At 41.9% G+C, this 27,168-nt stretch overlaps 1 protein-coding gene and 1 long non-coding RNA gene across 2 annotated transcripts in view; one reads left to right on the top strand and one right to left on the bottom strand.

Moving 5' to 3' along the window:
* Window positions 1-27,168, top strand: part of LOC116217322 (uncharacterized) — a 672,500-nt gene that overhangs the window by 583,199 nt on the left and 62,133 nt on the right. The gene's annotated exons all lie outside the window — the stretch shown is intronic.
* On the bottom strand, window positions 10,867-22,842 carry LOC146545475 (uncharacterized). Its single transcript, XR_014881243.1, has 3 exons — window positions 22,761-22,842; window positions 22,494-22,557; window positions 10,867-11,625 (listed from the first exon to the last, which is right to left on the bottom strand). It is a non-coding gene; the product is annotated as an uncharacterized LOC146545475 (long non-coding RNA).

The raw sequence follows: 27,168 nt of genomic DNA on the forward strand, positions 1-27,168 counted from the left end.
AGGTTGCTTAAAGCCCCAACCAGCCGGACCTTGAATGCCTCCAGGGTGGGAGCATCCACAACCTCTCTGAGCAACCTGTTCCAGATGGTGATGTGTCTCTTCCAGTTGAATGCATTTATTTCCATTTTTCCAGATTCATTTTCCCAGATTGAGCCTCCCTCTCTTCCAGAGAGGTGCTTTAATTTTCTGGATGTGTAATCTTAACCCACTCACATGGCAAAGTGGCTGCGAAGTGCTGTGAATGACACAAAGAGAGCCAGTGGAGTTACCCAAGCTTGATGGCTATTGTTAGACACTCTCCATACACCCAGGCCTCCCCCAGAGGCAGAGACAGGCCAGCCACTCCTCCTTTCCATACTTCCCAGTAGCCACATGCAGCTCTCATAGCAGTCCACAGCTGTTCTGGACACAGAGCAATGCTCTGGTATACTGGGTGCTGTGCCAATGCTGAATAAAAATGACAGTTTCTAATCCAAATAAAGTTTAGATGCAGAGTGACAGAATGGATGTAGTAATGCCAAGTCCTTCCAGCATGTCATTAAATGCCTACAGGTTGTACTTCACAAGTTATTCTTCCTCTATTTAGCCATCTTAGTCTAAGTTAGGGCAGAAAGGGAAATCAAGGGAAAACAAAGCAAAGGAAAATACAATCACTGAGAGTGATAATCCAGAGCAATATCCACCTAGACCTGTACCATCTACAACAACAGCCATATGTACCTGCAAAGAGAAGAGCAAGACCTCTGCAAGTAAACATATCACTCCCTGACTGTTGTCTTACCTGCCAGCATTTTTCATCTCAGGGGATTTCCTTATCCTGACATGCTTTGCCTAGTAAATCTCAGTAGATTTACTCTCCAGAGACATGTCTCTTGAGGGATCTGGACAGGCTAGAAAAGGGGGCCCACGTGAACCTAATAAAGTTAAACAAGATGTTGTACTTGAGTTGGGGAAATCCCAGACATGTGCACAGACTCGGAGAAGAACTTGAGAGCAGCTCTACTGAGGACTTGGTGGACAAAAAGCTGGAGATGAGCCAGCAGTGTGCTCTTGCAGTCCAGAAGACAAATTGTATCCTAGGCTGCATCAAAAGAGGAGAGACCTGCAGAATGAGAGATGGGATTGTCTCCCTCCATATTGCCTTTGTGAGGCCTCCTCTGGAGTTCTGCGTCCAAGTCTGAGGACTCCAGCACAAGAAGCATGTGGAGCTGTTGGAGTGCCCAGAAGAGGATCATGAAGATAATCAGAGGGCTGGAGTACCTCTCTGATGAAGAGAAGTTGAGGGAGCTGGGCTTGTTTAGTCTGGAGAACCAAAGGCACTGAAGAGCCCTCACTGTGGCCTGATGGGGTAAACCAGAAAGTTATCACTGAGGGACTCAAGGAATCTCCTACATCACTTGCAGCCTTGCTGTGTTGTTTTCCCCCATCAGGATGAGATGCAAGCATGACACTTCCTGGAACTGAAGCAAGAAGGCCTCGTCAACAGACTTCACTAGATCAGGCAGCCTGTAGTAGATCCCAACCACCAGCTGTCCTTTATTGGTCCCATCTCTAATCTTAACTCACAGGCTCTCAATCCATTCCTTACTGTTACTCAGAGGGAATTCTTTGCAGTCTATCCACTTTTTTTTACATAGAAAGCGATTCCCTCATCCCCTCCTACCTTACCTATCTCTTCTAAAAAGCTTATAGCCCTCAGTGGTGGTATTCCAGTTATGCAAATCATCCCACTATGCTTCTGTGAGAGAAGTAAGATCATAGTTTTCCAAGTGCACTATGGTTTCCAACTTCTGCTTATTTCCCATGCTGAGTGCATTGGTATAGAGCTAATTCAGCTGGACTTTGGGCCACATTACCTTCCTAGAAGAGCCCTCCCACAAATCTGGGACAAATCTGAGGCTTCCCCCTGCTGCTTCCTAGAGACAGTTTTCCCTGGCTCTCTGTCGTTCAGCAGTACACCCCCTTCCCCAAGCCCCCTAGTTTAAAGTTCAAGTCATGAGACCCACCAGCTTGCTGCCTAGTAAATTCTTGTCCCTCCCGGTCACTTGTTTCCTATCGCTCATCAACATTCCTGGTTTGCTGAAGGTGTGTCCTAGATCACAGAACCCATAGCCTTCAGTGTGACACTACCCATGCAGCCAGTCATTAAACTGATCTGTTCTTCTCCTTCTGCCCGTATCCCAGTCTCCAACTGGGAGGACTGAGGAGAACACAACCTCCGCTCCCGATCCCTTCAACATCTTCCCCAGAGACATAAAGTCTTTTTAGATATTTTTTAATTTTCTGGTCACAAAGTAAGATAGGAGGGGATAGTAGTCCTTCAGCTTTATTATATGCAGTATCTTCTTCTTGATGTCCCAAATGCATGCCCCCAGCAGGCAGAAAACCTCTCTAGAGAAGTTATTCAGGTGGCAGGTGAGCACCTCAATGCCTCTCAGCAAAGAGTCTTCAATTATTAAAACCTTTCACATTTTTTTTTAGTGGCAAGGGTCATGACTCAGGTTGTCAGTTGGACCTTTTTGATGTGATCACCCCTTTCCAGTACCAAGATGCTATCCATACCATCTTCTCTCTCCCACATCACGGCTTGAAATCTCTTGGCTAGTGGGAGTTCAGGAGCAAGGTGGGGGCTTCTCCTTTTGCCCCAAGCAGAGATGAGGGTTCAGCTTCCCTCACCCCACACATCAGGTGGGAAGTCTGCTTATCTTCCTCCCCTGGCTGGGCCCAAGACAGGACTGTCTGTCTGCCTGTGCAGACAGGTAGTGAGCATCAGTTTCTCAGACTGCTGAACACTTCCCAGCCTGGTGACTTCACAGACTCAGATGAGAAGAGCAGTACACCCTGCTTGCCCCCTGCTTGAATGCCCTGCACAAACTGTCAGCGCTAACTGCCCACACTGTGCCCTTCCTGTTTGCCATGCTCCTGAGGGGCTGCCCGTGCATGCCTGGGGTGGCCCTACTGCTCTTGGCACTGCCCCCACTGGGTCAGTGTGCTGCCATCATGAGGAGGGCTAATGGTGCCCTGCAGCTGCTCCCTAACAGGGACTCATCTCATCCTCTGAGGGGATTCCTTGCTTTGGCACAGAATGCATCCGCTCCAGAATCAAGTACCTCTCAGAAAAGCCAAGTGCCTCACACATCTGATAGCAAAAGGACAGGAGACAAAAGAGAGGAGATTTAAGTTAGAATAGGCATAAATTATTTACTTAGAGAGTGGTGAGGCGCTGGCACAGGCTGCCCTGAGAAGCTGTGGATGCCCCATCCCTGGAGACAATCAAGGCCAGCCTGGATGGGGCCCTGGGCAGCCTGAGCTGATGGTTAGCAACCTTGCCTATAGGAGGGTGTTGGAACTGGATGATATTTAAGGTCCCTTCCAACCATAGCCATTCTATAATTCTATGTCCTTGGCACCATGTCAAATTTTGCATTCACAGACTTCAGCTCTGTGGCTCCTGTTGTGCTTGAGCTCTCAGCTATGACTGCTTCCTTTGATTTGTATTCTGAAATCTTTTTTATCCTAACACAGGTTAGAATTTGTAACAGATAAAGCATAATTAAAGAAACAGAAAGCTTGTGTGTTCTGACAAGGAGTGGCAGAAGTACTGAACCCTTCTTCTCTAACAGCAATAGGAGGCCAAAAGGTATGAGTGATCATGTAACCTCAGCTTAATTTGGCTGAATATTTGATAGCATCCATTTAGAGCAGTGTGTATGTTTTTTTATGTGACTGGCTCATAACAAAAGATTCTGCTCTAAGGTTCTGTTCTTTCAGCATTGAACTCAGGTCCGTGCCAAATTTCCTATCCTCAGGAGCAATGAGAACCTGATATCTTTGCAAGTTATTATCTGAAACTCAAGCAATATTTATTTCTAACTGTTCAGCTAATAGTTAATTTTTCCTAACATCTTAGAGGTTAGCATTTTTAGTGTGAAGAATCTTTTCCCTTGTTTTTAAAAACTGCATAAGATACATAACTCTTCTTTGTCTTTGTGCTACATTATTTTTACTTAATAATCTTAATTTAATTGATTCAATCATTAAATAGTTATTATTTCTTGTAAAGTTACTTTCAAACAGTATTTTGCTTCTCTGTCGGTTTCCTTAAGCTCTTATTATTCAGTTTTGGCTCCTTCCCATCAGGAGGCTTTATCTCTTGCATTCAGACTGAGTTCCTAAAGTCCTGGCCTCCTTTATCAGGCCTCATTTCAAACCACTGTGTAGGTGTCTCATAAAAACAGGGGAGTGCATGCTTTTGAATTGAAACTGGTTCTCAATACAACTATTTAGAGCTGCCATTCCCATCTCTCACATTTCATGGAGGTAGACTTGCTGTTTCCTTCTCCGAACATTCCACGCTTACCTCCCCTGCTCTATCCTTCCCAGATCAGTACATCTCTCAGCTTGGCATGTTATCCCTGCTGGACTTGGCATGTTATCAGCTTATGTGCAAACAAAATAAGCAAGGTGTTTGTCAAAGAGACCCATGGTTGTATGTCAGTTTTATTTGGTTGTTTCTCCCCCATTCTTTGTAAGGAAAAGGGAGTCAGAATTACTCTTGTCAGGAATTTAAGGTCAAAAAATCCCTTGCTTTTCAGAAAGAAATAGCCATTCCTATACAAGGTCACCATTTTCCCATTGCCCTAAAAGCACTCTTGTACCATTGCCTCCTTCTGATCATGCCCCTCCTTGCATATCTGCATATTTTAAGCCTTTCGGCATGCATCATGTGTGAATTACTGATCTAGCAGCAGAAGTTCACAGAAGGGACAGTACTATATTAGCAAAACTTGGCTTTTTATTCCTTTTGTAAGAAACACAGCTAGACGCATCCTCATATCCCAAACCCCTTTCAAAAACTGCATGCATGCCACACAGAACAAGTTAGACCACTCCTAGGGTGACATTTTATCCCTTGCAGAAGAGGGCTTAATGGATGAGAGAGCTGGATTATTCTCATACATCAGTAAGAATCACAGGATCAAAAAATGAACTCACATTTAAGTTATCTATTGAGTAGAAGGAATGAGTCAACATTGACAATGCATTCATCTTAATGAGGACAAATATTTATACCAAACAAAATTAACATACCAGAAAATCCAATAGGAGCGTATAATTAACAAAAGGCAAGGGAATTGGCATAATGCTGATAAATTCTTCATTAATAAAATAACTGCTTCAAAATGTCAGAATGACTATATTTTATTCATAAATTGTGTAGAATTTAGCACACTAAAGATGTCGGCTCCATAGCTATTTACATGGCAATTAAATCCACAATGCCAGTGACCCAGCCAAATTAATGTTGGCCCCAACTTAAAAGTAGACTGTATAAATAAATAATTCACACCCTTACTAGAGTCTTTGCTTAAGCAAACATTTCTGTGTAAAAAATTCTGGGAATTATGAATAACTTTGATGTGCATTAACAAAAAATGCGACAAAATAAAATGCAAAATAAAACACTCTAATGTTTTATTAGAGATTTGCATTCCAAGCTGAGTTATATCAACATTGATGGGAAGAAAGTGAACACAGCAGGTTGTCACTCTTTGGCCATCTTTTTAAATCAACCAAATGTGCGTTAGAGAGTTGCAGGCAGCAGAATGCCTGCTTTTATAGTCCCGTACAAGAGTTCTTCGGCTCCTCCAAGGTAGTGACTTTGGTTTGACTGGGTTGCTTTTACCTACAGAAGTGTTAACAGCATTGAGGCTTACTGCATTTCTCATTCCTAGAAGAAAAGGAAAAAATCGCTAGCAGTATGGAAAGAACAAGTACCAGAGTAAGAGAGTGTGGAAAAGGCAAAGTAACAAGTTACCATTTGGTGATGGATGTTTATGGGATGATGTGGAAAGTTTATCTCTTTCTAGAACGTCAAAATTTGACAAGGAACAGGAACGTGCAAAATAACCATATCAATGTATCTTGATCAAGGTTTCCTTGAAAGCACAAACCCACAAGAAGATAACTGTGCTGGTAGTGTTCCTGAAGTATCAGCTGCTTGCTTTTAGAACTGAGTGCAAAGTAGGACACTCTCATCCTTGGTTGGATTGAGAAAGATGGGAATGGTATTAGCTGAAGTCTTGGCATGGCTCACATATCTAAAGGTAGAACTGTTGTTTGCTGATGCTCTGTATCTACTTCTGCTCAGTAGAAAACCCGGGCAGAATCACCAGCTAATGAAACAAGAAGCAGCATAAATCCTGGGGGAGACTGGCTAATGAAGTCTATAAATAAGAGTGCTTTGCTGAGTACAGGTCAGGATGAGTCCAAAATGAAACAGTCGAGGAGATGTCCAGAACAGCTCTTGCATTACATCCTACCTATCACCACAACCCATCTTCCTCCTTCCTGGTTTCTGATGCAAGTTATACCCCAAAGTTGTTCAGTCCTTCAGGGAATCTGCTGCAAAAGATGGGAGAAAGAGAGAAACACATCTGAATTAATAATTCAACTTTGTCAGAAATTGAGGCCCACTCATACAGAAGCAAGCCATTTTTGTAACTATTGAAGGTAAACATACAGTCACTGTAAAGCCTAGAAAACATTTTGGGAACACCTCAGACCCCAAAACAGATTTTGTGTGGAAATTTAGATTATCTGCACAGGGGTGAACTTCACCACTGTATATCCAGTCCCTGCCTCATTTTTATGTTAAGGTAGACTGGACTAGCTTTCATGAAAACACCAGTAAAATCTATGATCTTCACAAATCAAAACAGCTGCAAAGTACCATGAAACAGAGGCAGTCTGCTTGGAGCATTTTTTTTTTTTTCAGCCACGTCCCATATGAGGGATAGAATATTGTTATTTACTTCAATTTAGAAGAGATCACCAAGATCTTGTAGCTCAGGGTTATTGGAATAATATTTTTGTTTTTAATTTTTCATTTTTTTGTTCATAATTATTTATAGGATTTAATTAGGCAAAATGTTTATAACGTAATTATTCACTAAAAACACTGCAAATAATCCTAGGTCCTTCAATTCCAAAAATTAGTGATGGTAAAAAGACACTCAGAGGAAAGTAACACGTGTATAAGGCACTGAAGGGACAGATTTATGAAAGGAAATTGCCAGAAGTAAATATGAACATTACATTGTAGCTTCGACCAAACAGGAAAGAAATGTGAGGCTGATGTGACAGCAATTTATAAGTTTTTTGAAAGGTGCAAGTTCCATTTAAGGAAAGGAATTTGTATTTGGGTCATCCAAGGGCTAGGATAGTGGGATGTAAAACTGGGTGAAAAAAAAAAAAGAAATCCAAATGATCAGTTAGCAGGGTTGCAACCCAGAAGAAGTCACTGAATTATTTAAAACAATTTGTGCAACACTGGGGTGATATAATCATAAGGGAAAAGTCCTATGTAATCAGGGAGAAACAGTTAACATTTCTTTTCTCTGATTTCAGTCATTCTGTATACCAGAGCCATCCTTTCTGCTTTTCCAACTGCCTATCTTGTCTTTTGCTTTTTATAGTCTCTTATGTTAAAAATCTAGCCTTGGGGGTCATTATATATAGTAACAAAGACAACACATAAATGAACCCATTGCCAGTTTTCTGTGATACTGTTCCCTTAACCATGAAGAGTTGTATCAAGTTCTTGGGAGGAGTACAAGAGACAAATCCCTCTTTCCTCCCTCCACTTTTCCTCTGCAAGCTGATGAAGTTAGCTCAGGCTTTAGGCCCAAATAAATGCAGTGCTGTGTATGCTCAGTTTGGGTGCACGGAATCCTTCTTGACTGGCACTTCTGGTAATAGTTAAGTATAGAAAGACATGTCACTAAATCATAATATACCAAGTCTGGTCCTGAATTTATTCCATAGTAAGTTCTTTATGCAGTTGTGATGATTTCGTCTCAGTCTTTCTTGGTTTTCAATATTTCATCTGTATGATTGAAAGCTCACTTTTATTTTGACAGAAGTTTCAGAATAAGAAAGTAATCCTGATATTGGCCCCTTCTCTGCTTTAAAGCCACTACTGTATGCAATTTTTCTTGGAATATTTTCTTCCAAGCATTATATCTGCCAAAGTCATAATTTTGGATTGAGCAAAGTAACAATTCCAGCAAAATTCAATTCCAGCAAAAGCCCTTACAAAGACAACAGTTCATGGTAAGTGCTAGCAAATCCAGTTCTGACCTATCTTGCAAGCTCACCCACGTCCTATGTCTTCATCTGGAGTTTGTGGTACACAAGGGAATTTTTCATGCTTCCAGATAAAATGTTCCTGAATGGACATTTTGAGCACTCTTCCATGATAAAGTCATCAGTAATAATTCCAAACCCATTTAGAGAGAAAATTAATAGCATTGCCCTTATATCTCCTAAAAAAATCCATTCCTTGTCCTGGAAAGAAGATCAGTGGAATTTATGTCCTCCATTACAGATATTGTCTAATTTCTCCTTAAAGACTTCCAACAAAATCCTTCCCAGGAAATCTATTTTTTCACTTCAGTACGCAGAGTTTTAGGATCTTTACTGCTTACATCTAACAAGAGTCTTTCTGGTCCATCGTGTAAGTCAGGCACAATTTGTCTTTCTGAGTATGCTAGAGAGACACCTTTTCCTTTGCGTTCTCCTACAATCAAAACTCACTCAACCCGCTGCCAGAGATATTTTTTTGACATTTTTTCATGAACTCTTCTAGAGTCTTTTCTATTAATCTCTACTTTTCTTGAAATGTTCTACTCAGAACAGGACAGATGTTCAACTGAAACATTATGGAGTTCTGAACTGAGGATACGGTTTATTTGATATGGTCCCACTTTTATCTTCTTTTATAGCATTTACCTTTTCTACAACTGCTTGGCATTGCTGGCTTTTGTAGAGACTAAATCATTATGATCCTCAGATTTCTGTAGAAATGTTTCCTAGACAGTCATTTTCTAGAGTGAATTCATTCAAGTTGATGATTCCTATCTATGCACCTTCTAATTATCCATGCTGAATTACAGTCTCTTATTATTATCTCCATGCAGCTTGGTTATCATATACAAATTTAAAAAGCATACTCATCAAGTTCACGAATGAAAATATTAAGTACTACCAGGACAAACACTTGCAAAATGCTAGAATCACCATGCAACTTGTCTACAAATCGTTCATGTCTTCTTTCCAAATACAGCTTTCCAAACAGCTTTGTGAATTCCTTCTTATTGTTTTCTCAGTTCTGTACATTCTTAGCTGGCATATATAGTTGTCCTGTGACACAACATAGAAAACTTTGTTAAAATTAAGATACATTATATGTATTCCTTTCTTTAACCACAAAGCTTGTCATCGTCTTCTGAAAACAAATGAGTTGGTTCACAGGTTTTTTTCTCTAGCAAGTCCTCAGTGGCTGTTGGCTTATCTTATTGTTTTCTTCAACATACTTACAGCTAGGTTGTCAGGTTCTTTCTTCCAGTAATTTGCGTTCCTCCCCTTTTTATAACGATAGATGCTTTGTTTGCCCTTCTCCTGTTATTTGCATATGTTGTTTTCTGTGAATAACTCCTGCCTAGAATCTCTTTTGTAAGTTCCTTTTATGTGCTTTTTGTCAGACTTGTGATCGGTTGCATCTAGACAAGCAGAGACATTGTACGACTTGAAGCATGTTCTGTTCTGAATCAAATATTTTATAATTTTTTTGTAAGTAACCTTAATGGAGAAGGCACCATAAAGCTAATTTTCCAGGATCATTCTGATTTTCCAAAATTTTTAAAATATGTTGACTGAAACAGAAGCATTTAATAAGAGCAATCTTTTAAGTTGCAAGCACAAAACTTCCAGCTAATGCTCAAGTATAATCCAGGTTAAAGGCTGAGTCACCTGGGTCTGTTCAGCCTGGGGAAAAGATGACTGAGAGAGGATATGATAAATGTTAATAAATATCTAAAAGGAGATGGGAGACAAATGGATGAAGCCAGGCCCTTCTCAGTGATGTGTAGCGATAAGACGAGGAGAAACGACCCAACACTTGAACACAGGAAGTTCCATGCTAATGTGTGGAAGAACTTCTTCACTGTAAAGTTGACAGAGCACTGGAACAGATTGCACCCGGGGAGGCTGTGGAGTCCCCTTCTATGGAGATATTCAAGACCCAGCTGGATGCTTACCTGTGTGACTTACTGTAGGAAACTGCTTTAGCAGGGGAGTTGGACTTGATGATCTCTTGAGGTCCTTTCCAATATTTGCAATTCTGTGATTCTGCAGTTCTGTGATTGCTAAGATTTTTCAAGTACTCTAATGTAGCATGGTTTTTATGATGTCTGGAACAAAGATGGCAATGCATGTTCCCAGGAAAATGCAGAAGTTACGTTAAAAGAAACTTCCTCTGATATTTTTGTTTCATAAATTTGTAGGCAGAAAAAAAATCCAGTACATTGTCATGAATCACTGCTTCTTTTCATAACTTCTGAACTCTGTTCTCTGGTTTTTCAGGAATGGCCTCTCCAAAGCACCTGATTTCTCAGACCCTTGGTAAATGTTACCTCATAACTAAATCAAGAGTTACTGCCTGGCAATATAGAGGGTTAACCTTGTAATGCCATCCTACTAAGCAGGTGGCATTCTCTTTCTGAATCTTCAATAATTTAAATGCTGTTATTTAATTAGTTTATCCTAACTTTCCCTTAGAAACCATCATTAGGAAGAACATTCTCAGTGCATGTGGCATGCAGACATCACTCAGTCTTTTATTCTCTACAGCTAAGAATCTAGATCTTGACTGACACAGAAAACCATTAAAGTGGTGTTAGAACTGTTTTTTCTACTTCCTTTAGAGTCAAAATACAAATTCAATCTGAGATTTCACCATTAAATGAGTGAAATATTGAATTAATGACTAAAAGAACATGACAACTGAAAAGGTTCATTATTCAGACATTTTATTTCCAGAACCATTAAATAAATAGATAGATAAACAAATAAATGAGAGAACACGACAACCTAAGATATTTACTATTCAAACATATGAACCTGTAATCAGGTGCTGCTGTCCCTGCTGTCTACAGAGGGTCCTGCACTGCAGTGCCTGACCATCAGCTGCACCTTCCCTGTGAGATCTGCAGCTGCACGTTGGGCAGTGCAGGGCTATCTGGGGCTGCCATTTGTGTGGTGTCAGCATGGCTGCTGCCATCAATCATGGCCATTGCAAAGGATGGGCTGTGGTGGGACAGGGCAGCCCAAGGAGCCTGCAGCTCTGGTGCTTCTGGGTTTCAGGGAAGCTCCTGTCATGGGGAGCCAGGTCTAAATCCGGGTGCCATGAAGGGCAGAGCACTGTAAGTTGAAGGAGCAGAAGTGACATCCAAGGTCTGGTTGCTACTTGGTTGCAGGGACATGGCCAGAGGATGGCACCATTTCCTTGAGCTGCAGCAGGGTCTGGAAGGGTTGGAGAAGTGCTGCCCTTAGCTCAAGTGGTGACTTTCTCGGGGTGCCTGAGTGGCAGGGGCCCAATGGGTGCCACTGTTTGTGTGCCAACTTCTGGATCCACTGGCAGCTGCTCCCTACACTGACTGGGCACTAGGGCTGCACCTCAAGTAGCTCTCATTTGGGTCTTCCTGTAGGAAAGGAACAACCACGTCTCTTCTCTTCTGGGCAACTCTCTTCTTGTAAAGTTTAAACAGTTCTGGATTATCTCTCCTGAAAAATGTGTGAAGAAGAAGATGAGTAACTGAAAAATGTAAAAGAAAAAGGTTAGTTTATATCAGTTCAAGACTGAGAGAAATGAGATAGAGGAGCTAAGACTTTTAATTGCTGAAGACATGCATGGGTATTAAAATGTCTATCAGTCAGTTTACACCTACAGCTTGGGCTGTGTAAAACAAGATGTGTAGCAAATAGATTGAAATAAATAGACTCATCGTATCCTCATTTATTTATCTTTCCATTCCAAGGATTCAGACTCACTGGAAACAACTCAAGTATATTTAATTCACATTTCTAGTACTCAGCAATGCTGCCTCTAAAATACCTGCAAACAGCCAGAGAAAGAAATTCAGAAAAAGTTAGGATCAGAACACGTACAGTCATTCTCATCACCTCTATTACCATGTGTTATTTTGTCTGACTATCCATCTCTCCCACAGAATATTTTGAGTTGGTTCATATGTGAAGCAACTGACATACATTCCTATGGGCAGTAAATGCCTCTTCCTCTATAGAAATCTGGGAAGTGAGGGAGGTCTTATGAAGTCATGTGGCATTTTGGTGAATCTGTACAGATTAAGTTGTTGAACAAAACTTTTCATACTTCCTGTCTCTTCCAAACTCTCGAAGGCCCTCTCCTTCTCAGTACTTCCTCCTGAAACATTTCTTCATCGAGTACTATGCACTTTCCACTGTGACCCCTCTAATGCTTTCAAATTGGTCAGTTACAGCCAAGAGTTGGTCCCTTCCAACCCAAACCATTCTATGATTCTGTGGAAAGCTGAGGGTGGAGAAGATGCTGGCTTTACCAGTGCTTTCCTCAGAAGTATGAAATAAATATTTAGTTTCCTCTTCATCAGTCAAAGTTTGTGAGTCCTTTTCTTTCTTCATCAAAACTACAACAGCATCACCAGATGTTCCTTGATCCTGTCGTGGAGGATCAGAAGGGCAGCCTCAGGGCTCAGCCAGGCTTCTCTAAATCAGAAACAGAAGTTTCTGCAGGTCGTTCACTTTCTCTCAGTGCTTTCATTTTATCAGTAAGGGAAAGGTTTGATGTAGAGATGGTGTCTAGATGCAGGACTGAGGTATATGCTAAGTTTGATGACAACACTTGAGGAGCTGTTCACTTCTTCGAGGTTGGAGAAATCTTGCAGATAGGTCTTGACAAAATGGGCAATCACCAACGGCATGAAGCTGAACGAGAGCGAGTGCTGGCTTCTGCACCTGAGATGGGGCAGTCCTGCAGAAAGGGATCTGGGGTTCTGGCTGACAGGAAGTTGAATGTAATCCAGCAGCATGCCCCGACAGCCCAAAGCAAACCAACCATAACCTGGGGTGCACCAGGCCCAGCACTGCCACAAGGCAGGGAGAGAAGTTGTTTCTTGTCTCGTTCTGCTCTGTGCTGTGTGGCCTCACTTTGCACTGGGTGCAGCTTTGGGTGCCACAATGTAAGAAGGAAATAGGACTAATCTCTAATAGACTAATAACTAATCTCTAATAGAGAGTTCAAAAGCGGGCTGCAAAGATGGGGAAGGGTCTGGAGGGCAAGGTATATGAGGAGGAACTGAGGTCCCTGAGTGTGTTCAGCCATGAGTAGAGGAGCTGAGTGAAGTCTTGATGGCAGCTGTAGCTCCTCTCAGGGAGTGGATGGGCAGCGCTGAGCTCTGCTCTGTGTGACAGCGACAGGGCCCGAGGGAACGGCATGGAGCTGTGGCAGGGGAGGGGCAGCTGGGGGCTGGGGACAGGGTCTGCACCAGAGGGCAGTGGGCATGGCCCCAAGTGCTGGAATTCAAGGAACATTTGGATACTGCTCTCAGACACAGGATTTGAATTTTGGATGGTGTTGTGTGAGGCGGGAGCTGGATTCAGTGACCCTTGCGTGTCCCTTCCAACTCAGAATATTCTGTGTTTCTATGCTTAAATACATGAAATGTAGTTTGCAAAATGATGGAACTACAATGAAAAGCAAAGTCAGCTGATGTAGGCTAACAGTAGCAGTTACAGCACTGTGTGATGCTCTTGGTTAGGTCAACTCTACTTGGTTTAAACAAGCAATTTGTGGGTGAAAGCTTCTTTTCTTATTCAGCGCTTCAGTTGTCCATTTCATTTCAGTTTAGACATCTTCCTAAGTGCTGCTTTTGTTTGAAAAAGTAACTCAGTGTTTGTTTCTAGTCATAATATTTAAGATTCATAAAGAAAGTCAGTGGTGCTCTGTGATTTCACACTCCAGATCCAGTATTTCAAGCAAGCATAGCAGGCAGCAAGGCAATCCCAAGTGGATCTACTTGCTTCACCTCTGCATTTCTCTTCTCCTCTCTTGCCAAACTGGCCAACTTTCAGATTTATGCTCTCTACATGGTTGTGCAAAATCTTGGGCTGGCAAAAGGAAAGATGAAGGGAAGCGGGTAGCAATTTCTCTGTGACAGTGCTGCCTTATGCTATCTCCACTTATTTTTGGAACTGTCCTATTGGTACAATGTATGGTGCTTAGGATGTTGAAAAATGGGATTTAACTATTTAAAACACTTCTCAAGTTTATATTCATTATAACCTGTCATTGCACCCCCAATGTTACTTTTACAGTTTCAAAACTTGTTCTTGGCCAATTTCTAAATATTTATAGCCCTCATATAATACCTTTTTATAAGCGTTCTTGCAAACTCTTGCACATGTGCTGAACTTTGCTACGTGAGGTAGTTAAGCAAATGAGTGTTAGCAACAGCCAAGCCCCAACATGAGAACTAGAACTTAAATCATCCTGACAGACCAAAGCACCTGCTGAAAGTTTCACAGACTTACATGAATATTTGTGCTGGACTGAAACTTTACAAGGCAAAAAGAATAGGAGATAATGCAAGCCAGTGTGGAAAAAGTCCAGCATAAAACTGGGAGATTGCACAGAGCAACTTGGCAAATTAGTTTCTGGGGTGCCTAGTTACATGGCTGCTTCTCTTTTAATGGCCTAAAGTGAGCTTCTCCTCTTTTGGCTTTGTGAGGCACTCAGAAAACATCAGCTTCCCTTTCTCTGAAGCCTCTGGGGATTTTGAAAGGTGACCTTCAGGACAGTCAGATCTGTGAAAAAGAATAGGTAAATTAAAAGCATTTTTCTTTCTTGTGCAGTTTTGACATTTCAAAATCAAAATGCTTTCAGCAGTCTTGGTAGCTGAAAAAATGTGAAAATTTGGTCTGGGGAAGTTCTGAGGAAGGGCAGCTGCTGCTTCTTCTGCACCAGCTGAGAGGAAGAGCTGGGCTCTGGGCTCTCACCTTCAGTGACTCAGTCATGAAGCTGCTGCTTCAAGCAGCACTGAAGCCTCAGGTCTAGCTGTGACTCCACAATTAGGTGGGCTCTGATATTTCCTTGTGGACAGGCCATGCAGTTCATTGCTGGCTGTGCTCATGTCTGTTGATCTTGCTGTTGATCACTTTATCTGACCAGATGTCCCTGAGTAGTACCCTGCTGGGAGGCACTGCAGCTCAGCCTGAGTATCCTGCAAAAGCATCCTGGTTGGCCTGCAGCTGTCTGGGCATAATTCACTGGTTTACTGCTGGGCTTCCCAGCTCAGGCAAGTGAGATAGCAGTGCACCATCTCTGGGCTTCACCCTTCTGCTCATTTACACATCCACATCTTCTCAATCGATAATTACATATGACCTCCTCCACTCTTCCTCTCCTGCAGCTTCCCAGTAATCCCCATCCTTCTCACCCTATGCTTTCACATCCTTGCCTGCAACAGTCCTCTCTTCCCAGACTGCTCCCGGCTTCCCTTGTGGCCTCATCTGTGAGCATGGCTGGCTGTGCCCCAGCTGCAGGCTGGAAGCAGAGCAGGTAGCCCCAGCCAGTATGAGCTCTTCCTACCTGTCAGCCCATCAGACAAGCTGCCACTCAGCTGCCAGTGCACCATCTCCAGACCAGATGTTGTGCAGGCCTTGTTTAATTTGATCTGAGTTGCGGTGTAAGCTTTATTTTTGTGTCTATTTTTCAAGTGCTTCCCCTTCTTTCTCTCTGATTTTTATCTACCAGAGACTATGCTGTATGCACACTGAGCCTGTTTTCCTGATGTTCAGAAAACATGCATGTGGCTCTTTCCTTTCTGCTAGTTTAAATCAGTATATAATGAATTTACAGCCTTTAGTTTGAAAACGAAAGCAATTTCTGCAGATTTTCAAAAGGACCTTACTTAGAAAGATGTTAAAATCTCCCTTGGATCCACAGGGACCCGAACAAATTTAGATGAGAAAAGAGAATGAGCTACTTAATGACAAAAGCCTTCGAGATGTGTGACTTTTAGACTAACAGTGTCAAAGTGGTTTAAGTATTTAAAACTTGTGCCTTGTATCATCTTCAGTAATTCCAGCACATACATTTGATCCCCCTAGGCATTTAGTTTCTGGTGCCATCCTTCATTTTTAAACTCTTCAGTTGCAAGTGATCCCAGGATACTTTTGAAAATGTTTTCCCTATGTATTTTCGGCCTGGTGTTTGAGGCAAGACAGTTTTTCTCCCTGGTTTGTGGCCTTCACAGATGTTTGAAATTTTTTAGTTGTAGGAGACTGACAAGACTGATAACAGCAGGTTCTAACCTAATTATTAAATGTTAACCTTTGGAAGTCAAATAATCTCCTCTGGTGTCATTAAAAATGCCCCAGGAGTCCTGGTATATCCTCCTCACATTTGCAACACATGTCTGAGGAGAAAAATAGTGTTGTTCTTCCCATCCCAGCTGCAGACCAGCCAGTCAGACAAGAAGTCTTTGTGCCATTAGCTCGTTTCTTCTTTGTGTCCTGAGAGCACCATGCTGTCAAACTCGCTGAACCATGTGCAGTTTACAAGGGACCAGAGATCTAAGAGTGCAGGAGAGTGTATTGCGAAACATGGTAAAGCAACCTACATTTGTCAACACTACAGAAAATCAGGGCCATTTTCAGTCCTGATACCAGCAATCCCATACCAAGTGCTGTGTTGCATCCCTGAGTGGTTGATCTGAGATCTATGAAGTGCTACTCCTACTTATGCAAGTGCTTGGTCTTTACGAGCCATTTATTCATGTGCCTATGTTCAAATTTGTAAGTCTCACTCAGATATGAACATTTTAGCCTATTAACTCCCTCTGTTACCCTCTATCCCCTGAAAATGATGTGTGTATAGACTGACATTTAATGATACATTCACCCAGAACAGATGCGATGTTTGAAGCAGTTAAAGTAAGAGATATTTTCATTTTTAATAACAGTCAGGATATTGGGAACGGCTGACACATTCATCAGCTAAGTCAAACCGCTGAATTTTCGTGATGCAGTATGGAGTTCTATTACAGCCTCACTGATAGTGTTCAGTAATCTCTCAATGAAGTGTGCTGTATATGGTAATTGATGTGTGACCTTTCTTTATTTAAAAAAAGAAATCCATGAGCAAAACCTGGCTGTCCGGGGCCACACACCAAGGCTTGTGACATAGCTCTACTATCTCTAATTTCTCTGAAGCATGCAAAAGAGGAGATGCCTATGATTGCAAGGCAGTCATAGTTGTGTTCTCTTCAGGAAGATGAGAATCACAGAATAACAGAATTGCAGGGGTTGGAAGGGACCACAAAAAGATCTTCAAGTCCAACTCCCTGTTAAAGCAGGTTCTCTAAAATAAGTTGCACAGGTAGGTGTCCCGACAGGTCTTGAATGAAAGTCTGTGAAAGAGACTTCACAACCTCTCTGCACAACCTGTTCCAGTGTTCCATTACGCTTACTGTGAAGAAGTTCTTTCTCATGTTTATCATAGAATCATAGAATCACAGAATGGCATGTGTTGAAAAGGACCTCAAAGATAATCCAGACTCAACCCCCCTGCTCTGGGCAGGGTTACTGACCACTAGACCATGTTGCCCAGGGCCACATCCAGCCTTGCCTTGAATGTCTCCAGGGATGGGGCATCCACAACCTCCTTGGTCAACCTGTTCCAGTGTATCACCACCCTCTGAGTGAAAATATATAGAACTTCCTGTGTTCATGTTTTAGGCCATTGCTCCTTGTCCTATTGCTGCACATCGCCAAGAAAAGCCTGGCCTCATCCACTTGCCTCCCATCTCCTCTTAAATAAACATTAATCAGATCCTTTCTCAGTTTTTTTTTCCCTAGGCTGAACATACCTAGCTTACTCAGCCTTTCTTCATGTGGGAGATGCTCCAGGCCCTTTATCATCTTTGTGACCCTTCACTGGACTCCTTCTAGGAGATCCCTGTTTTTTTGAAATGGAGAGCCACAACTGGACAGAGTATTTTAAATGTGGCCTCACCAGGGCAGAGTAGAGGGGGAGGATCACCTCCCTCAACCTGCTGGCCACATTCTTTTTAATGTACCCAGGATACCATTGGCCTTATTGGCCACAAGGGCACGCTGCTGGCTCATGGCCAGCATGTTGTCCACCATGCTACCCAGGTCACTCTCGCAAAGCCACTCCCCAGCAGATCACTCCCTAACCTGTAGTGATGCATGTGATTATTTCTCCGCAGGTGGAAGAATCTACACTTCCTCTTGTTAAACCTCATCAGGTTCCTCCCTGCCCAACTCCCCAGTCTGTCCAGGTCTTGTTGAATGGCAGCACAGTCTTCTGATGTATCAGCCACTCCTCTCACCTTTGTATCACCAAACTTGCAGAGGGTGGACTCTGTCTCTTCATTCAGGTTGCTGAACAAGACCGACCCATGTATCTGACTGGAGAATGATCAGACTTTGAAGAATTCACTCTCTCCTATATGTAGGCACCCCTTAACAGATTCATATCCTGCTGCAGCATCTTGATTTGCACCAGGCTGATTCCCCACCATGCGACTGCATCATTGCTCTCCTCCCACCGCATAGATACAACCAAGGAGGTGGAGGAAAGCCACATTCTCTCATAGCATTACACAGGGCTAAGTGCAGGCCACCATTAGCCAGGCCTCTGCTCTCGTGCTGTGGCTGGCCAGTTATTCTCATTCACCTTGCTTCTGCACTATGTGCATAAAGCATGCATCACCTGCTTCTGAATTGGCAGGGCGTATATTAGCCTTGACATGCTACAAAGATTGGTTCCAATTCCTTCACTGGGATTTTCTCCTTGATGCTGTTTTTATCAGAAATGACTCTTGCCTGCTTTTCACTCAAAAAGAGCATTGTAAACTTCAGACATCGTAACTGAGGACTGTAACAGAAACATATTTGTCGACCAAATGTTCATAAGATTGGAAAAACTACTGCAAAGTGTTGTTTGGCCGCTTGACAGAGAAACTGATCTTTTTTTTCTGTTGCAGCATAATTGCCATATAAGGTTATTTTAAAGTTGTGTATTACATCTGACTTTCTATTTAAATAACAAAGAGATAGGGAAAGGAAAGCCAGAGGGTGGAGAGGTAGCATCAAGGCTGTCTTTAATAATGTGTTTTATGGTGTTTCTTTTTGGTTTCAAAAGAGGAATCAAGTGAGTTTCTTTTTAGAGAGAAGCAAGAAAATACCTCCTTCTGAAATACTTAAAGCCAGGATCAAATTCTTTTCACAGGAACAGACACACCATTTTCCTTGTCTTCAACAGGAGCTGCTCTGAAGACGGCCCCTAGGCTCTACAATTTTGCTAACTTCCCAGCCAACAAGTGAATGTTTCTCTTCTCAATTTTTATCATTCACTGCCTACTCCAGGTACATCCTCTGTTAATCCAAAAGCCTTAAGAAAAAGCGTCACTCTCCCCAAGCCCCTGATCAAGTATGTAAAGGCAAGAAGTATTTATGATTTTTTGTGGAAGATTTTGATAAAGACACAAGGCATTTACTGCCTGCAGCTTTATTTGTCCTGTTTGCTTAGCTTACCTGAGAAGTACAGAACTCAAGAGCATGCAACTGTGATTTTGCTCCTGGGTCTGTCTGCATATGGGGGATCGGTATACTGGAGTTCTCAGCTCTGTAGCTTCCTTTCCCCTTTTACCTTCTAGCTCTCTGTTACCTATTCTTCTATGAAAAAATCACTAGGGACACCCAGAGCCTTTAATTTTCAGTAAGATAGTGCCAATATGGTATTTATCTCAGTCAGCAGCTTTAAGCCTTCTTTGATGTCATGGGTTCCTCTCCCAGGACAGTTGTATGAAATGAAGGATGGGATCAAGAAACTGAGGGACCTTCTCTGTCACCCTGACACCTTCAATCAAACTGTAGACCCTCAAGATTGCTTACATTAACAACACACAATAGAGATTTGCCACTAGCCACCAATAAAAGTATCTCTGCTTTAATGGTGCTGCAGGGTGCTGTACGTCCTTTGCAACTGAGCCCACACTGAGGTGGTTTTACATGTGGACTGTTCCTCTGTCTGTCACTCTTTCCAGGCTGTAAAGCAAACACTGTTCTTTAAACACTCTGAATGTAAGTTCTTTGCAGTAGGCTACAGTCTTTGTTCTCCTTGAATTTGAGGGAGAAAAAATGTAGTCCTCGCAACTGAGAGTTCAGGAGGTGTAAATCATGAATGAAACTACACCTAAATCTTAGAAAGCAGTAAGGTTTAAGATGCACCTTTGCTTTCCCTATTGTGTTTCATAAAAGATTTCCTCCGCAACCTTATGCACATTTCAAGCCCTATTCTGAGGTGTGAAATTCTTCCTGTGTATGCAAGTTCCCTAGCTTGGATATCATGCAGCCCATAAGATCTGCAGGCGGCTAACAGTGTGGGTGCTGCTTCAGTATATCTCTGAATACGAAATGTTCATTAATACCATATAACTTCATGTCTCGTATGAGTCTGTATGGCTGTGGGATTGAAGGCTTAGACTAGCTTGTCAGTCTCTCTGAAATGATGTGAATTTCAGTGTGCTTCAGTACTTTTGAAACTTTATCATCATTTCCTAGGTGGGGAATCCTTTCAGCTTCTCTTCCTACCCATATGACACTAAAATAAACAGTCAATTGGAAACACACAAAGTAAATCTTAAGCTTAAAAGTTAGAATTCATTACTTATTCTTTAAGTGAACATTTGAATTCTATCGTAAGCGATGTGAATTTTTGCCAATTTCTTGTTCATATTCATAAGGTATAATGTCTGAGCAATACATGAAAAATGTAAGTGTTCTTGTAGCTAAAAACTGCAGGTAGACAGTCATAGATCAAAATATGTCTAAGAATCCTAGTAGAGTGTTTCTGCATTGTATTAACTCAGCTGTTAAGTAACTTCTAGTGGAAGATGCTGCAAACTGAAGTTTTCACTTTTTCTGAACAAACAGACACAACACAGTCAATGACAAATAAGCCTCCTACTAATTTTTCAGGCTGACTTCACTAGCTGTAAAAAACTAAATAGACATGGAGCTGAGAATCTCACTGGCCCATCAAGGTCCTCTCCTACCATTTGTGACAGTAGTGTCAATTTTTGTCCAGGTTGAAAAAGCTGGAGAAAACTTTTCTTGCATATAGGCATATAAACACCTACTATGAACACCCAGCAATGGCACATCTGCCAAAACCATAATGAGAGCCTGGTCATGCCTGGTGTGTTCAATAAGCATATACTGTTTTTCTAGTGAAGATTTTTGTCAAGGATAATGACAGATCTCAGATAAAATATAGAACTGGAAAGATCCTATTCCAAATATTTTGGTATTTGCTACAAAGCAATTGGCATTCTTCTTTGGTCTCCAGTAGCAGCTAGCATCAATGTCTCCACTGAAAATTACAGCACATACAAAAATAGATAATTACACAAACTAATGCCTTTGAGAGACGTTTATTTCTAACCCAGGCAAGCAGGAAGTTGCTTCAGGGCCTAAATCAGGAACACTATTATTCTTTAGAAAGTCATCCCCTGAGTAAGACGACAGTGGGTATTTTTATTATTCTGAGATATGACTAATTCCTTTCTGTATTCTTCTTTGCCTCAGTCTTGTTGAGGTCAGCAAATATACAAATTTTGCCTTTTATCAGTCTGACATTTATTACTTTTTTTATTTCCTCGGGTATCTCCTTGTTCTTCTATTACAAGTTGATAGAGCAAAAAAAGGAGCTCATGACCTGTGTGGAATCATTCAGAATTTTGAAAGCTCCTATCTTCATGGCTGCAAGGACGAATAAATACCTATTTAAAAATATTTATTTTTCATTGTTATAAAGGTAAAAATCATCCAGACTTAATATAGATATTACACAGAACAGTGATTTTGGTGAAAAGTGGGTATCAGCTAGAAACAGCTCAGTGAGTTTCTTGCTCAGTTAGTTTACGTGAATACTTCCTTCAAGAGCCTTACGTCATTTCTCTGAACAAGGCCTGTTTTGCTTGCACTTCATTTTAGAGAAGTAGGAATGAGATGTCCTTTGGTTCCTGTCCAGCCATGCATTTCACACATTGTCAGATGCTTTTTTCTGGAAGTACTTTTTCAAAAGACACACCTCAGCCATTCCATTTGCCCCTTTCTCTGAAGTATGACACTCTTAGAAGAAATCTAAGATAGCTTCAGGAATGTTTGGGGATTCTTACTTGAAAAAGATAGTAAGGCATATTCTGCAGAAATAATATCCCTTCATATGGGCACAGATTGATCCTTGTAAAGCTACCTATTTTCTGTCTAAGTTTGGATTTAGAATTTCTCTCAGCTTTGTTGAGAACCATTTACTCATCTGTCTCACACACAAAGAAAAACCCATACATTTGGTGCCTACCAATGCAAATGACTTTTAGAACCAGATGTCTTGTGAGTGCAATGAAATATTCACTAGACATCTCAAGCTCCTCTCTAAATATAAATATCTGTCTGTAAATTGTTTCCAGAGGCAGATGAGGCACAAATCAAAATTTATCTTATTTAAAAGAAAAAAAAAATCTCTTTGTAGGCTTATAACAAAAGGCATTTCAATGACTTACGTAATAATAACTTTCTTCTCAGAAAGTACCCTGTACTGGGACACCTCAGTTTTACTGGAGGGAACTGAAATGAGAAGATTGAACAAGGAGAAAAGGGTGAGACCAGGATGCTTTGCAGTGGGAAATGAGCTGGTAGTGGACTGGGAAGATAGGAGAGCTCATGTTATCAAGTTTAAGATGTTCTGGTGAAAAATGCATTTGTTTTTCTGAGGAAATCAAAGCTGTGTGTATGGGTTTATACATTGCATTTAGGGGAACATGTGTGACCTGGAGTTATCAAGGTCTACTGAATGTTGATCTCGGAGGGTCCAAATTTTCTTGAGGTCCCCTGGATTCCCTCTGCTTCTCTCTACAACAAAAGGAAATAGGATGGGAAGATGTGGTGCTGGTGGCAAGGTAACATACAGCAAAGAGCTTCCAGGCTTCAGTCATCTGAGGACAACCCAAAAAATTATGCTGTATATCAGTGGGGACAGATCTGCTCTCCTGCTCTCAGGTAAGAATAATTCTACCATGTTTTCACAAATCCAGCCCCTGAAGAAGATGCAGTTACTGGATGATCATAGAATCACTGAATCATAGAATAGGTTGGGTTAGAAGGGACCTCAAGGATCATCACATTCCAGTCTCCCTGCCACAGGCAGAGTTGCCAACAGCTAGATCAAGTTCTAGAATCAGGTTGCCGAGGGTCCCATTCAACCTAGCATTGAATGCCCCCAGGGATGGGGCATCCACAACCTCCCTAGGCAGCCTGTTCTAGCATCTCACTACCCTCTCAGTGAAAAACTTCCCCTTGACATCTAATCTAAATCTTCCCTCCTTTAGTTTAAAATCATTCTGCCTTGTCCTATCACTATCTACCTTTGTAAAAAACTGATTTGATAGTTAAAATGTTTACCCATTTAAAAAGTTGATGATAGTGGGTGCTATCCAGTGTGTAAGGAAAAAAATCTATCCGGCATTTTCTTGCTTTAATTTTGAGAGAGAATTCTAAGAATGTGTCCTCAGTTAATTATACTCTTCACTTTCTCAAAGAATCATGGAATCACTAAGGTTGGAAAAGACCTCCAAGATCATCTAGTCCTACTGTCCATCTTCTACCAGTAATTCCCCTCTAAATCATGCCCATTAATACAACATCTAAACATTTCCCGAACATCTCTGGGGACTGTGACCTCACCACATCCCTGGGCACTCTGTTTCAATGTATCACCACTCATTCATAGAAGAAATTTTTCCTAATATCCAACTTGAACCTCCCTTGGCGCAATTCAACACCATTCTCTTTCATCCTCTTGCTAGTTGTGCTGGAGAAGAGTACAACCTCCACTTCACCACAACTTCTTGCAGAGAGCTGTAAGGTCTCCTCTGAGCCTCCTACAGTCCCAGTACTCTTAGCTGCTGCTCCCCACAAGACTTGTGCTCCAGATCCCTCACCAGCTTCATTGCCCTTCTCAGCATGCTCCAGAGCCTTGTTGTCTTTCTTGTTGCGAGGCACCCAAAACTGAGCACAGTACTCATGGTGTTGCCTCATCAGAGGTGAGTACAGGGGGACAATCACCTCCCTGCTCCTGCTGGCAACACAATTACTTATACAAGCCAGGATGCCAATGGCCTTCTTGGCCACCTGAATACAGTGCTGGCTCATGTTCAGCCAACTGTTGGCCAATAACCTAGATTGATTTCTTCCACACAATCTTCTAGCCACTCTGCTGCAAGCCTATTGTGTTGCATGGGGTTGTTGTGGCCGAAGCGTAGGACTTGATGCATGGTCTTAGAATCATAGAATTGCTCAGTTTGGAAAAGTCCTTAAAGATCATCAAGTCCAATTGCAAGAACGCAACTGTCTTGAACTTCGTCCCACTGGCCTCAGCCCCATAATCCACCATGTCCAGATCTCTCTGGAGGGCCTTCCTACCGCCAAGCAGATCAACACTTCCTCTCAGCTTGGTATCATCTGCAAACCTTCTGTGGGTGCACTTACTCCACTCATCAAGGTCACCAGTAAAGACATTAAAGATGACCGGCCACAGTACTGACATGGGAAATATCATCCATGAGCAGTCGCCATCTGGATTTGACTCCATTCACCATCATGCTGTGGGCCTGGCCCTTCAGCCAGTTCTTTACCCAGCAAAGAGTGTACTTGTCCAAGCCACGAGCTGCCAGCTTCTCTAGGAGAATAGTGTGGGAGACAGGCTTTGCTGAAGTCTAAGTAGACTACATCAGCAGCCTTTCCATCATCCACAAGTTGGGTCACTCGATCATAGAAGGAGAACAGGTTGGTCAAGCAGGATCTGCCTTCCATAAACTCATGATGGCTGGGTCTGACCCTCTTTCCTTATCCTCAGTGGTCACATTCCCTGCCACATCTAGTAAAGACTGGAGATTCTCCTTAGCCCTCCCTTCTCTTACTGTTAATATATTTGTAAAAATGTTTTTTGTTCACTTTTACCACCGTGGACAAGTGTAGTTCAAGCTGGGCTTTTCCCTTTTTAATTTCTTCCCTGCATATCCTAACAGCTTCTTTGAACTCTCCCCATGTTGCCTGTCCCTTCTTCCACAGGAGGTAGACTCTCTTTTTCAGCTGGAGCCTCAGAAAAAATTCCCTCTTCACCCACGCCAGACTTCTTCCCTGCCAGCTCATCTTACGGCACAGGGAACAGCCTGCTACTGTGCCTTTAAGACTTCTTTCTTGAAAAGTGTCCAGCCTTCTGGGACCCCTTTGCCCTTCAGAAATGAATCCCAAGGGTGTCTGTTTCCTTCCTTTTGTAGTACAGACACGTTCAGTGCATACCTTTGAAGGCAGAATTATCTGGGTAGTGCTATAAATGTGGTTCTTTCTGGTTCAAAACAAGAAAGCATCCTTACTTCTGAGCATCACAGTTGATGAATTTTTGCTGCAGTATGAGATAACTACTTTCTTGCTTTGCCATTGAAATTGTTTGCACTGTTAAACTCTACTCAACTGTGAAGCTTAAGTGAATGACTGTATAGCGTACAAAACAGAAGGTTCTTTACTCATATTGAAATCATCAGAAGCAAAATTAAACTTCCTCGCCTTTTGGGACTTGATGGTCCAAGCCTGACTCAATGGATGCGTCAGAGCTGAGGGACATGAAAGATCTCCTTAGCTCTTACCTACACTGTGCATCCTGGCTATATCCTGCCAGTGTTTATGTCAGCTGAGTGCGTAATATGCATCTCTAATGTTCTGGTTTACTCTGGAGGGGAGCTTTGGTATATGAGTGGTCAGAGAGCTGAGATGCAGATATCTCACTGTCAAGTTTTCCAAAGAAGCCAGACTGCCATAGTGCTGTCAAGCTAACTTGTCCTGTATATTCTCCTGTAGATACAGGGGCTGCACTTATAAATTTCAGTTCCTATTCACTGCTCCTCTGCCGATCTATCACAGAAAATGCATCCACAGGGATCAAGTGGGAAAAGATCATTGACATTTTGAATCAATTATGATGCCTCAGTCAGTATCAGCATCCATTTCGCTAGGCATCTATACGTAAGGAAAACTTTCCATGTAGATTCTGAGTACACAGCAGGACTTTTCTTGTGGCACGGGAAGGTAGATATATAGTTAAGGTTTCTGGCTGCAGAGATAGGACAATTTTAAGCTGTCTCTAGCCTCATCAAAAGACATCCTCCCACAGCTGACAGATCTCTAGATGGATGCCTGATTGCTTTAGAGGCTGAGTCAAAAGCAACTGGTTTTGATGACAAATTCTTTCTTTCTCAGCAGGCTAGAAAAGTTGAGTCAACCTATTCCAAAGGTTAAAAACAGTTCAGGTCAATGTTAAATAATTAGGAACCCAAATTCCACTGAAAAATCTCTAGAAGACAAAGATCTGCTTACTTTCCTCCTGGTCTTTACATTGATTACAGTGGCCTTTGATTAAAGTTCCAAGTAAATTTTATGCGAACACTAAGTGAGTAAATACTTGCACAGCAGAAAGTTAAAAAGTTATGGTGAAGATTTTGTTTTTCTTTGTATGAAAAAGAAACACTAGCTTTCCCAAACACCTCTGACTTGAACTCTGGTCTGGAGAGTCTGGCTGCAGAAGACGCAAACCCTTGCAGGTTAAACTACTATATCTCCTACCTACTCACAAGAAGCTGGTGGATTTTTTGTGTGTTCTTTTTCTTAGTCAAGTTAGATTTAGCTATATCTCTGCATACAGGTGCTCACTGCAGCAGCAAATGCCAAGTAGCTTTCAACCTGGCTCTTTTTGGCACCAGTAATAGTAGCCTTGCTGATGGACACATCAGATGGTGTGAGTATCTTATCAACCTGGCTTGGCTTTTGCAGCCCATGTTAAACTCATCGTGCAAAACCTTCATTATTCTCAGTCAGCTCAGGCTAAATCTACACACAAGTCAATATTACTGCCAGATGCAGCATAGGTATATCCCAAGGTTTCCAAACATATGCCAACCTTTATTCTTTGTGCTTCTTCCTTGGCAGTATTTCACTGTAAAAGTGTAATGGTTCCACCCCCACCCCTCCTTTTTATACAATCTTTTCTTCAGTCATACTAATCTCCAAAGGCTCTGAATCTAAAGAGCAGCCTCATTGATTTACTACCCAGATCAAGATAGAGGGGAAAAAAAAAAAGGATGGAAACAAATGTAGATTAGATTGAACAGCTATGTGAAAGATGCA

This window comes from Meleagris gallopavo, chromosome 1 (assembly GCF_905368555.1).
Source record: "Meleagris gallopavo chromosome 1, MGAL_WU_HG_1.1, whole genome shotgun sequence".
Taxonomy (NCBI): Eukaryota; Metazoa; Chordata; class Aves; order Galliformes; family Phasianidae; genus Meleagris; species Meleagris gallopavo.